At 40.1% G+C, this 14,364-nt stretch overlaps 1 non-coding gene across 1 annotated transcript; it reads left to right on the top strand.

The window, feature by feature from the left end:
- The first annotated feature begins 5,879 nt into the window (after positions 1-5,879).
- LOC118487031 lies at positions 5,880-5,985 on the top strand. The gene has a single exon (XR_004880198.1). It is a non-coding gene; the product is annotated as a small nucleolar RNA R71 (small nucleolar RNA).
- The last annotated feature ends 8,379 nt before the right edge of the window (positions 5,986-14,364 follow it).

The raw sequence follows: 14,364 nt of genomic DNA, 5'->3' as shown, positions 1-14,364 counted from the left end.
ATGTAGAAATCCCCAAAAGTTCACTACTTTACTAAACATCCTACATCTACAACCATACTCATGTTCAAGAACAATTAGCAAGTAACACTATGAACAAGCAAGTGGGTATGAACAAACATCACAATAACCTCAATCTTCACAATGCACCATCAAAATACACAATTTAAACTTCCATACCTTGATTTGAAGATGCTAGAGTGCTTGTGACACAAAAACTCCAAAAACCCCCAAAAAGTTTCGAACTAGGGTTTGGGATTCGGACCCAAAAACAACGTTTTCTTGTAAATCTCTTGTCAAAATCATAAACTACGTGAAAAATTAGTCAAGATAGACTCCGATTTCACTTAGTTTGAACAAGAATTGAAGGAGTTATGGAGGATTGAAGGTTGGGGAAGAAGAGCTTCTTGTGGGTCTTGAGAGAGATGATAGTGATAGATGAAGAATAGATTGTGTGGATAGGGGGACTTCACGTGACCTGATGTGTTTTATTATGTTTTTTCTTTTTTTTATATTATATGCGGAACCCCGAACGTCGGACAAGAATTTTCTCCGCACCGTAACTTACGGTGGGACCGTAAGTTACGGTGAGACCTGGAAAACAATTCTTCTACCGTAAATCAGTAGGTTTACACCGTAAAGCCTCCCATCTTTCAATATCCACCGTAAATTACGGTAATACCGTAATTTACGGTACGACCTGGGCGTTTAAAATTTCACAAAAACTGAATTTTTAAGGTGACTTTTTTATATTTTTCTAGTTTTTTTCCGTTTTTTTATGTTTTTTAATTTTTTCAAAAACTTGTAAAAATTACCCTACCCCCTCAAAAATCCCGTGTTGTCCTCAACACAATGTTAGAGTAATTCGTGACCCGAACGTCCCCACACTTGTTTCAAACACGGATTCCGAGGAAATACGGCAATTGTGCAAACTATACAAAACAAACAAAACAAAACACTACTATGTACACTACCAAACCTGGGCCTCTCATGGTTGTTCCTCATCGACCGGGCGCAAGATGTAGCCCGCTTTGTCAAGCTCCAAGTTGTTGATGTCGTTCCCCTCCAAGTATGGCTTTAAGCGGTGACCGTTCACCGTTTGTTGTTTCAATGTTTCCTCGTCTTGGATGTCTACATCACCAAATCTTCCAACTCTCCGAATGACGTATGGACCCATCCATTTGCTTTTGAGCTTGCCCGCAAACATCTTCAATCTTGAGTTATACAACCAAACTTTTTGCCCCACTTCAAACGTTTTCTTTCTCAATTTCGCATCATGCACCTTCTTAAGTTTATCTTTATAGGCTGATGCACATTCGTACACCTCGTCCCGAATCTCTTCTATTTCGCTTAATTGCAACTTCCTCAACTTCCCCGCCTCGTCATAATCCGCGTTAACCGTTTTAATTGCCCAATGTGCTCTATGCGCCAACTCCATTGGCAAGTGACAACCCTTACCATACACCATCCGGTAAGGCGTTGTGCCAATAGGAGTCTTGTAGGCCGTTCGGTATGCCCACAATGCATCGTCTAACTTGCTCGACCAATCCTTTCTATCCGTTCTTACCGTCTTCATGAGGATCTCTTTGATTTGACGGTTGGACACTTCGACTTGTCCACTTGTTTGCGGATGGTAAGGTGTAGCAATTCGGTGGTTCACGCTATACCTTTTCAATAATTTCCCAAAGTTGAAGTTCTTGAAATGCGAACCACCATCACTTATAATAACCCGCGGGATTCCAAAGCGAGAAAAGATGTTGGATTGAACAAATTTACAAACAACTGAATGGTCGTTTGTTCGTGTTGCAATAGCCTCAATCCACTTCGAGACATAATCCATCGCTACCAAAATGTATAGGAAGCCATTCGAATTCGGGAAGGGACCCATAAAATCTATACCCCATACATCAAATATCTCAACAACCAAGATTGGTTGTAATGGCATCTCATCCCTCTTCGATATACTACCCATTTTTTGGCAATTTATACAATTTCTAGCGAATTCACATGCATCCTTGAAAATGGTGGGCCAATAAAACCCACATGAAAGAACCCGATAGCCTGTTTTGTGCCCGCTAAAATGACCCCCACATGTGGACGAATGGGCATGGGTCAAAATTTCCAACACTTCCGTTTCGGGCACACACCTTCGTATAACTTGATCCGGTCCAATCTTGAAGAGATCCGGTTCATCCCAAATGTATTACTTTACTTGGACCATAAATTGTTGTCGACGCTTTTTGGTCCAATGACTTGGGATGGCACCCGTGGCTAAATAGTTGACATAATGAGCATACCACGGTGCAACGAAAGTGGAAACAACTGAAAGTTGCTCGTCTGGAAAACTTTCATTAATTTCGCTCACATCATCGGTTCCTTCCACCGGAATCCGAGACAAATGATCCGCCACTACATTCTCACTTCCCTTTTTGTCTCGGATTTCTAGATCGAACTCTTGTAACAATAAGACCCACCGAATCAAACGAGGCTTCGCGTCCTTTTTCTCCATCAAGTATCGGACCGCGCTATGATCCGAATAAACCACCACTTTGCTCCCCCAAATATACGAGCGAAACTTATCCAAAGCATACACCACCGCTAGTAATTCCTTCTCGGTTGTGGTGTAGTTAAGTTGTGCTTTGGATAAAGTCTTACTCGCATAGTAAATCGCCACCGGCTTTCTATCAACCCGTTGACCCAAAACTGCACCAATAGTGGTGTCGCTTGCATCACACATTATCTCGAACGGCTTTGACCAATCCGGTGGTTGCAAAATAGGAGGTTTGACCAAGTGTTCCTTCAAAACAGTGAAAGCTTGCATACACTCGTTAGTAAAATCAAATGGGACATCTTTTAATAACAAATTGCATAAGGGTTTTGTGATAACACTAAAACCCTTAATGAAACGTCTATAAAATCCCGCGTGTCCCAAGAACGATCTTACACCCTTAACATTTTTCGGAGGTGGCAAAGATGATATTACCCGTATTTTTGCCTTATCCACCTCCATCCCCCTTTCAGAAATCACATGACCCAACACAATGCCCTCTTGCACCATGAAATGACTTTTCTCCCAACTTAGCACTAAATTTTTCTCAACACATCTTTTTAACACTTTTTGTAATTCGTTGAGACAAGCATCAAAACTAGTGCCGAAAATGGAAAAGTCATCCATAAATACTTCGAGCGACTCTCCAACCATGTCCGAGAAAATACTCATCATACATCGTTGGAAAGTTGCCGGAGCATTACACAAGCCAAATGGCATTCGCCTAAAGGCAAAAGTGCCATATGGACATGTGAAGGTGGTCTTGTGTTGGTCATCCGGGTGTATGGCGATTTGGTTGTAACCCGAATACCCGTCTAAAAAACAATAGTATTTTTGACCCGATAGTTTCTCAATAATTCGATCAATGAATGGTAGCGGGAAATGATCCTTAGAAGTGGCGGCATTCAATTTCCGGTAGTCAATACACACACGCCACCCGGTAACCGGTCGGGTGGCAATTTGTTCACCACTTTCATCTTTGACTACTTGAATGCCGGCCTTCTTAGGCACAACTTGGGTGGGACTCACCCAAGCACTATCAGAAATTGGATAAATAATTCCCGCATCCAACCATTTAATTACCGCTTTTTTAACTACCTCCCGTAGGTTCGGATTCAATCGCCTTTGAGCCTCTCGTGTCGGCTTTGCATCTTCAGTGGTAATGATCTTATGCATGACAATGGATGGACTAATTCCTTTGAGGTCGGCAATCGTCCATCCAATAGCTCCCTTGTTCTCTTTTAAAACCTCCAACAATGCTTGCTCTTGTGCCAACTCCAAATTAGAGGCAATAATGACCGGTAAAGTGTCATTATCCCCTAAAAACACGTACTTCAAGTGGCTAGGCAAGTCTTTGAGTTCCAACTTTGGCGGTTCCTCCAATGATGGTTTCGTACCCGAATCGATCTCGGCCGGTAGACCTTCAAATTGATGAGTCCATGGCGGTCTACCTTCTTTCAATGCCATCGCATCTTGCTTTTCCTCTTCAACCCGGAGTGCATAAGCATGTACCTGTTCAGAAAAATCACACAGGCAAATATCCAAACCATCCTCCTCATACTCATGCGGGTTGCATCCCTCAACTATATCTGCCATGAAACACTCATCAACACCATTAGCATTAGAATTGTTAGTAAGAACATTCAAACGCATTTTTCTATTTCCAAAAGCCATATCAACTGTACCAAATCTACAATCGATAATAGCATGTGCGGTGCTCAAAAATGGCCGACCCAAAATTATATTTTGTTGTTGCTTAGGGTCCGCCGATGAGTAATCCAAGACTAAAAAGTCAACCGGGTAGTAAAACTCATCAATTTTTACAATTACATTTTGAACCATACCCCGAGGTAGCTTATGAGATAAATCGGCCAAAACAACCATTGTCTCCACCCTTGCCAACGGACCAAAGTCATATTGGTCATATAAGCCCCCCGGTAAAATGCTAACCCCGGCTCCAAGATCTAGCAACGCCTTAGCCATTTGAAAATTACCAACTTGTATATTAATCAATGGCGTGCCCGGATCTTGGAGCTTAGGAGGAAGCTCCCCATTCAAAACCGCACTCACTTGCCCGGTTAAATCCACCCGCTTAGGCACTTTCTTTTTCTTTTGCCTTTTTTGTGTACATAATTCTTTCAAAAATTTTGCATAAGCGGGGACTTGTTTTATTGCATCGAGGAGTGGGAGATTTATTTTCACTTGTTTAAACATGTCCCACATCTCTTCCTTTTGGGGACCTCTCGACACAATAAAATTTTTCTTTCCCGGGTCAAGTAAGGCCGATGGAAACGGGACTTGACTCGGTTCACCCTCAACTTTTTCATTCTTTTCGTTTTCACCCAAACCCGATTTTTTAAAAATTGTTTCTTTTGGTTTAACCAGTGAAACTTCATCATCACTTTCATTACCCGTGACATCCTCAACTACCCCCTCAACCAATTCGGGTGACAAATTGGCTTTGAACTCTTTTCCACTTCTTAAAACACTAACATGATTAATATTAACATTACCTCGTGACGAACCATGTGAAGGGTTTACCTTAGTGTCGCTTGGAAGTTGACCCTTACTTTTCTTCAATTCAGCCACATCGGTTGCTAATTGACCCATTTGGGTTGTTAGTGATTGGATGCTTTTATCACGAACCTCATCCTTTTGCATTCGAACTTCATCGAGTTGGTTCCGTTTTTGCATCTCCATTTGCATGCTCTTTAGCATCTCCATCATCTCATTTCCACCCGAAGACCCCCCTTGTTCTTGACCCGTTTGGTATTGTTTTTGATAGCCTTGGTTGTTTCCGCCTTGGTATCCTCCTTGGTTATTGTAAGATTGGCGTGAACCAAAGTTACCTTGGCTACCTTGAAAGTTCGGGTTAGCTTGATTCGAAGGGTTCCCGTACCGAAAATTCGGGTGATTTCTCAACCCGGGGTGGTAGGTATTAGAATTCATGTTGTTGTAATTCCTACCACCTCCTCCTTGACCTTGACCTAGACCTTGAACCGCATGGACTTCTTCGTATTGCCCTTCCAACATCCCTTGGCAATTTTCAGCCGCATGACCTATTTCATTACACAAAGCACAAACATCATAAATTTGGTTAGTAGTTTGAACATTACCATCATCTATGGCGTGCACTTGAGGTCGGGCAATGGCCGGTCGGGCTCTTCTTGAGGCTTGAGCTTTCCTCTTTGATGTAGTTGCCATGCTTTCCAAGAACTCCCAATCATCGTTCTCATAATTTGTTCCAAAAGTCCCACCGGTAATAGACATTAGATCACGTGCATCTTCGGCACTCAACCCCTCGTGAAAGGCATTCATCAACTCCCACAATTCAATTCCATGGTGAGGGCAATTCTTTATCATCATATTGAAGCGTTCAAACGCCTCATGAAACATCTCACCATGTTGTTGTTGGAAGCTTCTCAACCCCTTTCTTGCATCGTTAGTCTTTTGGGCGGTGTAAAACTCATCCAAGAAAGTTTGTTGCATCTCCCCCCATGTATATATGGATGCCGAAGGTAATGTGTAGAACCATTTCTTCGCCTTATCTTCCAAAGAAAATTGGAATAATACCAATTTGATGTCATCAGCCGAAAACCCTTGACTCCCAAGAGTATTACAAATCGAATCATAAGCCTCTAAGTGAAAGTAAGGCTCCTCCGTTGCTAACCCCTTGTACTTTGGTAAACTTTGCAAAGAGTTGGTCCTCACTTCAAATGTTCTCCCTTGATCATTGTGAGGAATAACTACCGGTGAAGGGTTTTGAGTGATTACCGGCCGAAAATGTGCTTCGATGCCCCTCACATTTTCTCTAAGGTGTCTCCTTGGTACACCAAACCTACCCCTTGGGCGAATAGGACCCATTGGCCTTGGTACATGCCCTTGTGGTGCATTTGGTTGTTGAAATTGCTGTTGCGGCATCGGTGGGCGTTGAATTGGCCTATGGAATTGTTGAACATTAGGTTGTACATTTTGTGGCCGAATTTGTTGCAATGGGATAGGATGTTGCATCGGTGGCCCTTGTGGTCTTGGCCGAATGTGTTGTGGTACGAGTTGTTGTTGTGGCATTCCACCAACACTTGCCATCCCTTGAGATTGACTTTGAACATATCCAAATTCTCCTTGATCACCATAACCCCCGTAAAAATATCTATCCTCATCATAACCCTCAAATTCTTCAAACCCTTCATCATACCCATCTCCTTGAATTCCTGACGATTGCTCAAATGGAATGTTTGAATATTGAAAACCCGCTTGGTTCGATGGTCTAAATGTTGAAGCATGAACAATCGTTGAGTTTGGTCCTATGGTATGACCTGAATATGATGGACCCGCACCCGGAAAGAAATGGGACAATGGTGGTATAGTAGTAGAAGGGTTAAATGTGATGGTTGGTTCTTCTTGGGTAGTAATAGGTTGTGTGGTGTTGGTTGGTGTAGTGTCATGAGGTGGAGTAGGAATTGTAGTGGAATTTGGTATAGTTGTGTTTGGTGATGGTTGTGTGGAAGTAGGTATAAATGATGAGGTCGTTTGACCCGTTGTAGGTGGAATTTGTGAATCGGCCATGATGTTTCTTGATGTAATGCGTGAAGTGGGTGAACCAATGATTCGGTTTTCTCGTAATAAAACCCTGTTTTGCCTTAGCGTTCTTTCGATTTCTGGATCAAATGACAATGGTGACGCTTTGTGAGAGCCTCTAGTATGCATGCACCTGTAGAACCTGCACACTAAACACACCAGTGTAAACCCGAAAATAACAAAACAAAACTAATAAACTGACACACGTTGCGCACTACTCCCCGGAAACGGCGCCAAAATTTGACGTGCTGTCGTAGGTACACGCAAATTTAATCCCAAAAACAACGATAGATAGTGGTAAGAGGGTGTCGAACTCAGGGAGTATGTGGAAAGTATGTCGATTGTATAGCCTTGTAATTAAACTACAATTACCTAAAATGCAGAAATTAAAATTCAAGATTTGATTGTTTTGGTTTTAATAACTAAAATTAACTAATTAAATTGCAAATCAAAGACCGTAGTTTGTAAACAGATTAGGAACAAGCGACCATCCTAAATTTCCTGTTTGCTTTGGACAATTGTGTTTAAATTCACTAGAAAGAATCACATAGACATGATTCGTGTGTAATTGTTTGTTGTAATAAAAGAGAACTAAGTACTCGGATTATGACAATGCGAGGTTGTTACCCGATAACCAATTGACTAATATCCAACCCTAACCCCTCCCGTGATATCTCGATTGTCAACGACACCAAGAACGTACGGTTTAGAATATGAGTATAACATCAATCAACAATTTACAATCAAACATCCACACACCATAATAAACAAACAAACATTGCAAGTCTATTATTCTAGAAATACGAATCCAAACACAAAAGTCTTAAACAAACCTTCAATTCAGGATGATCACCATGAGTTTAGCCACACATAGCTTGGTGAATCATCATAGCATAAAGTTTAATGTTCATACGGATCGAAAACACAAACGAAATGTTTAGATAATGGTCACAACCAAGCAAGATCACCAAAATCGTCCCTAGCAAGCTCCCAAAAACGTCCAATGATGAGAATAATGAAAAGACACCATCAAAACTCACTTAATGTGGCAGTTACACAAATTCCGTCAGTTCCACCGTAAATTACGGTATCACCGTAATTTACGGTGAGTTTCAAATTGTTACGGTGTCAAGAGACTGCTTTACGGTGGAAGCCAAATGAATTTCAGGTCCACCGTAAATTACGGTGGGACCGTAATTTACGGTGGCAGCCTGAGTTTTATGTTTTGTTCATCTTTTGCTTCGCATCTCAATCCGTTCGACTCGAAAGCTTCCAAAGCTGCACTTTTCCTCCATTTGAGCCGCTAAACCGTACCTGAGACATAGACAACAGTACTTATCTAATTCAAGATAATTACATACATAAATGAGGGATAAACTTGTCTTTTAGCATCGCAAAGGGTTGTCCAATGGACCACCCGTCAAGATTGAACAGATAAATGTTGGAAAAACTCATTTATCTTCTGACAGTTTTGAATTTTATTTTGCAGATAAACCGAAGAAACTCAAAGAGAGAAAAGCTACAAAAGAAATGAAAGAAGTCAAGGTGATTGAGAAGATAACTGAAGTGGAAAAGATAGTGGAAGTAGAAAAGATAGTGGAAGTGGAGAAGATTGTAGAGGTTGAAAAGATTGTTGAAGTTACTAAACCTTGTCTTACGTGTTTGGAATCCTGCAAACAATGTGAAGAAAAAGATGAGAGGTTTAGTGAATCAGAAAAGTTAAAAGAAAAGTTATTGTTTGATGTTAAGAATTTAAAAGAATTATATGATGTGTTGAACAAAACAGTGAATAGTTTGCAAAAGACAAACTCAGAAAGAGAAGCTGCTTTGAAGATGATGAATGCTACAATGATGTCGAAGCAGAAAGAGATAAATTTTTATATTGGAGAATGTGCTAAATGGAAGCAAGAGTTGGAAACTGAGAAAGCAGAAAATGAAAGAATTAGACGATTACTCAGAAGTTATACAAGTTCTGATTATTTAATTGACAGAATTTATCCAACTGTTGCAGGTTTTGAAGCGTTTAAAGACGAACAGCCAAAGAAGAAAAGGGATACTGGTAAGAAACAGAGTGTCTGTTATAATAAGTGTCCGCCTCCGATTTGGGAAGGGTATTCGCCTAGAAAACCGAATGAGGAACAAGTAAAAAAGGCAGTCAATATAAAGTTAGAATCCGAGTTAACTGATGTTTTACCAGACAACCTTGACATCACATTCACAGCGTCCGACACAGATCATGAGTCCGAATTAATAAAAAGAATGGTCGATCAGGTGTTGGATAAGGATGAGGAGTCAGAGTCAAAATCCGAGTCCGAAAGTTCGTGTTTGTCAGTCGGGATTTCGAGTTCATCTGTCAGGAGTTCAAAATCATCGGGAAAACGGGTTTATAGTAAAGAATTTTGGTTGTCAAAATCTAATTTGAATGATGAAACATTTGAAGTTGCATATACTTTGAATGATTCTGACAAATTATATTTTGATAAATAATTTCCAATAAGAAGTGTTAGATTTGAAATGATCAAAAAGGTTTTAAAAATGACAGAAATTAATATTTCTGAAATAAAAGATTTAAATCTTATTGAAAAACCTAAAAAATACACTTCAAGGTTTCAGCAACGTTTAAACAATAAAAAGGGTTACAATTCTGGTTCTGGTTTTCAAAAGAAGTCAAACCATAATGGTAACTACAAAAAGAAAGGTCTTGGTTTTATACCTCCTGAAAATTATAAAAATGAGAAAATTTCTAAAAATACAAAATTTGTTTCAGGACCGTTGCTGAAGAAGAAAAGAAGAGCTCATTTTGGAGACAATCAAATCAAGAATTTCTTGCTGAGAAGAAGAAAAGTGAAGCTCATGAAGTTTATCAGCAAAGAGAGACAAGAACCTATTTTAGATGAAACGAAGTTGGTCATATTGCATGGAACTGTCCATTAGCAACAAAAAACAAAACAGGGAGTTTCCGAAAAACTCAAAGAAGTAGTTGTTGATAAAGTCGAACCACCAACTGAGAAATTTAAAGTATTTAAAAATTCAACATATGAAGTTGGTGAATGTTCAAAAAGGTTTTACAAGAGAAGTGTGAAGCTTGACAACCAAAAGTGGGTTGTTAAGAAATCTGAGTCAAAATCTGGTGATGAATCTGTCACACCCCGGCCGCGTATAACGTGCAACCACGGCGGAAACGCCGGGGAGTGCTGTGGACAGAATTAATTGTTTCATAACCATGGAAAACAAAGTTACATTTTATTTATTAAACACGAGTGTTACATCGTTTCAAAACAGGAAGTACAGAGTTCATAACATAATTAAACTAGTCTATCTTCATTTTTAGTCTCTAAGGCACAGGTCCGCCCTAGTGTCATGATCATCATCCTATGGAATAGCTCCTGAAAACACATGTGAAAGTAGGTACGTCAGCATAAAAATGCCTGTGAGATACATAGGTTCTGTGAAAATGGGATTCATGACTTGAGTTTAAAGAAATGTTTAATAACAGTCAGTCATGAACCTTGTAATTTGTCTTGCTTTGTAAACCATTTGAAAAACGATGACATCAGATGATATGTATAGGTAAGTGTAAGGTTAAATGAGTAACCAAGTAAAATGACGTGAGTTGTCAATTCCTTCGGTCATTCCTTCCAATCCAAACAAACCCAGGATTTCAGGAACGGGAGTTGTCAATTCCTATGGTACCACTACCTACTAACGAACGGCGTAGCTAATGTTAATGAACGTATTGTTCCATGTTAAACAAACCAAATGTCATAACAAAATGAAGGCATGTGATGTAAGCAATTGTACTAAGTATGCACACAATGGGCATAAATAGCATGAAATGTAATGTGAACCAATGTACTAAGTACGCACACAATGGGCATACATAGCATGAAATGTAATGTAAACAATGTACTAAGTACGCACACAATGGGCATACATAGCATGAAATGTAATGTAAAGCAATGTACTAGGTACGCACACAATGGGCATACATAGCATGAAATGTAATGTAAAGCAATGTACTAAGTACGCACACAATGGGCATACATAGCATGAAATGTAATGTAAAGCAATGTACTAGGTACGCACACAATGGGCATACATAACATGAAATGTAATGTAAAGCAATGTACTAAGTATGCACACAATGGGCATACATAGCGTGAAATGTAATGAAAACATGTACTATAATGTACTAACGAACATAGCAGGTTTATGATGTGAAAACATGGAAAGCATGAAAGTAACAAGTAGGCACATGTGTTTCACCCCAAAACAGTTTGGAAAACAGTAAAAAGAGGGGTTCAATGTACTCACATTGACTACTCGAAAACATGTAAAAGATGGGGTTCTATGTACTCACCTGAGATTGCTTTGAATTCGTTGTGTAATAATCACACAATGCTAGAGATCACGGGATATCAAACGGCACCTAATAGGTAGCTATATTAATATACCGGACCAAAATCGGAAGGATCGGATAGTATGCGGGTTCGTAAACCAAACGAGTATGGAGACTCGTGAAATATGGTTTAACAAAGCCTACACACTAAAAGGAAACCTAACCTAAGTGCTTACGATCCATTACGACCCGTTTAGGTAGCTTATGCTACCTTAACGCGTCGTTCGCGTAGAACGCGTTTGGAACGCCTAACATCGTGACCACAAGGTATAACCTCGGAAGGTTACAGCTATGGTCACCTAATGTGTTTGGTCAGATCCTAATGATCGACCAAATGGGTCGGGTTCAAAAGTATAAGCGATGGTTTATATCGCTTACCTTACGACCCTATATAAGCACTAAACTAAAAGTGACGAGCTAAGCATGTTAGAACATGCTTAACTAAGTTTAGAAAACAGGTTTGGCATCAAAACAAACGGCTTTGATGCTCACGAGTAGTTTGGTTACAAAATACGCAAGAATGCGCATTTTGGCCGAAACTACGACTCGTCACTGAGCCTTGATAACGTGGTAATCAGTAGGTATAGTCACTACGGACTATAACCATCGTGATCACGCTCACATTATGAAGTTCCATGAACTTCGTGTTGACCATAAGCTGGTCACACAGAAATTCAAACAAAACTTTGACTTTCGGACTCGAAAAGCGAATAAAGAACGAAAGAACACTTACAAAGGGTCCCCGAAAGCTAATCTCGATCCAAGGAACTCAGGTATGAAGCAATGGCTCCAACTTAGAGTTTTAGATCAGATTCTTGTGGGTTTTACACCAAATAGGGGGGTATTTATAGGAAAAGTAGAGCCGTTAGGATCGTTTCTTGAATATCGTGCCACGAGCTCGCCCGTACACTTGTCGAATTGTTGTGGTACATCTAATTTGCCCTTTGCTGTTCAGAAGAGACAAGTGCAAGTTTGGCCTTTCAATACATGAAGAGGCAACAGCATTAAATGCTGAATCTGCTGTTCTGGGGGAGCCTTACGGACCGTATAGGTGATGGCTTACGGTCCGTAAGCCCTTAGTTTGGCAGATTTACAGTTTTGGTCCCTACAGCCCTAAAACTTGGTATTTGATGCATTTTTGACACGTTTAAGCCCCGTTAACCCCATTTCAAAGCTCTAAATGAAGTTAAAGTATAGGGAACTTAAAATGTGCTCAAAATATCTCGGATGTCGGTTCGTTTGGCCGTACGGTCGCGATGTTCGGTTAATTACGACGGAATGCGCATAAGCGCAAAAAATGATCCAAATGACGCGACGAATGGATTTTTCTCATGCCATACACTAAGGCATAATATAAGGATGCTTACATAAATTTTTGGATTTCCGGATGTATTCAGAACGTAAGTTATGCGCAAAAGTGCAAACTTGTGCACTTTTTGACACTTTTAGCCCCTGAATGATCCAAAAGTTTGTTTTAGCATACCAAACCCCTCAAAGCCTATTTCTAAGCTATGTAAAGGATATTTATGGTATGTTTAACTTATGGACATATTCCAGAATGTTTGTTACAGTTCAAATTGGCATACTTTCGTAGTTTGTCAAGTTTAGTCCCTGTAAGCGAATTAACTTGTTTTTGCCATACCGAAGCCTTCAAAACTTATTTCTAAGTTATGTAAAGGTTATTTAAGGTATGTTGAGTATATGTTGATGTTCCGGAGTATTTTTCGCATTAAATTGAGTACGTTTACACACCAGTTTGCGTATAATTCTCCAGAAAGCGATGTAGAGTTTGAAATTGGACAAAAGTCAAAACATGAAAAATGTAAAACACAACCAAACAAACATTGGGATAAAATAACATTGTTTTATTGATAACTGAACTGTTCACAATGATTACAAGCACAAATGTTACAGTCTCCCCTACTTGTGGAAATTTCGTCCCGAAATTTATTTAGAGGAAACTCGTGGAAAAAGATGCGGATACTTTGCCTTCATTTGATCTTCACGTTCCCAAGTAAACTCGGGTCCATGTTTAGATTCCCAGTGAACCTTGACCAAAGGAATGCGCTTGCTTTTAAGCCACTTGACTTCATGTTCCATGATTTCCACCGGTTTCTCAACAAAGTTCAGTGTTTTATCAACACGAATTTCGTCAAGCGGTATGTGGAGGTTCTCATCAGCTAAACACCTTTTGAGATTGGACACGTGAAAGGTTGGATGAACATTTCCAAGTTCAGGAGGTAACTCAAGTCTGTAGGCTACCTTACCGATTCTTTCGACGATCTTGAATGGTCCAACGTATCTAGGTGCAAGTTTTCCTTTCTTTCCGAATCTGATCACACCTTTCCAAAGTGAGACCTTAAGTAATACATGATCACCAACTTGAAAATCCAAGGGCTTGCGTTTTAGGTCCGCGTAACTCTTTTGACGGCTTCTAGCTGTCTGAAGGTTATCACGAACTTTCTTAACCTTATCTGTTGTCTCTAAAATGAGGGCAGGTCCAGTAAGCTGAGCCTCGCCGATCTCATTCCAGCAGACTGGTGAACGACATTTTCGACCATAGAGAGCCTCGAAAGGAGCCATGTTGATGCCTGGAGTGATAACTATTGTTGTAGGAGAATTCAATCAATGGAAGATGTGAATCCCAACTACCACCAAAATCGATCACACAAGCTCTAAGCATATCCTCCAGTGTCTAGATTGTTCTTTCAGATTGACCAGCTGTTTGTGGATGATAAGCTGTGCTCATATTGAGTTGGGACCCCATAGCAGATTGCATGGTTCTCCAAAAATGAGAAGTGAAATGAGCATCTCTGTCAGAAATGATGTTCAAAGGAACACC

The sequence above is a fragment of the Helianthus annuus genome, chromosome 14, assembly GCF_002127325.2.
Source record: "Helianthus annuus cultivar XRQ/B chromosome 14, HanXRQr2.0-SUNRISE, whole genome shotgun sequence".
NCBI classification, from domain to species: Eukaryota; Viridiplantae; Streptophyta; class Magnoliopsida; order Asterales; family Asteraceae; genus Helianthus; species Helianthus annuus.
Note: the sequence above shows the minus strand (reverse complement) of the source record. Positions and strands in the feature narration are given on the sequence as shown.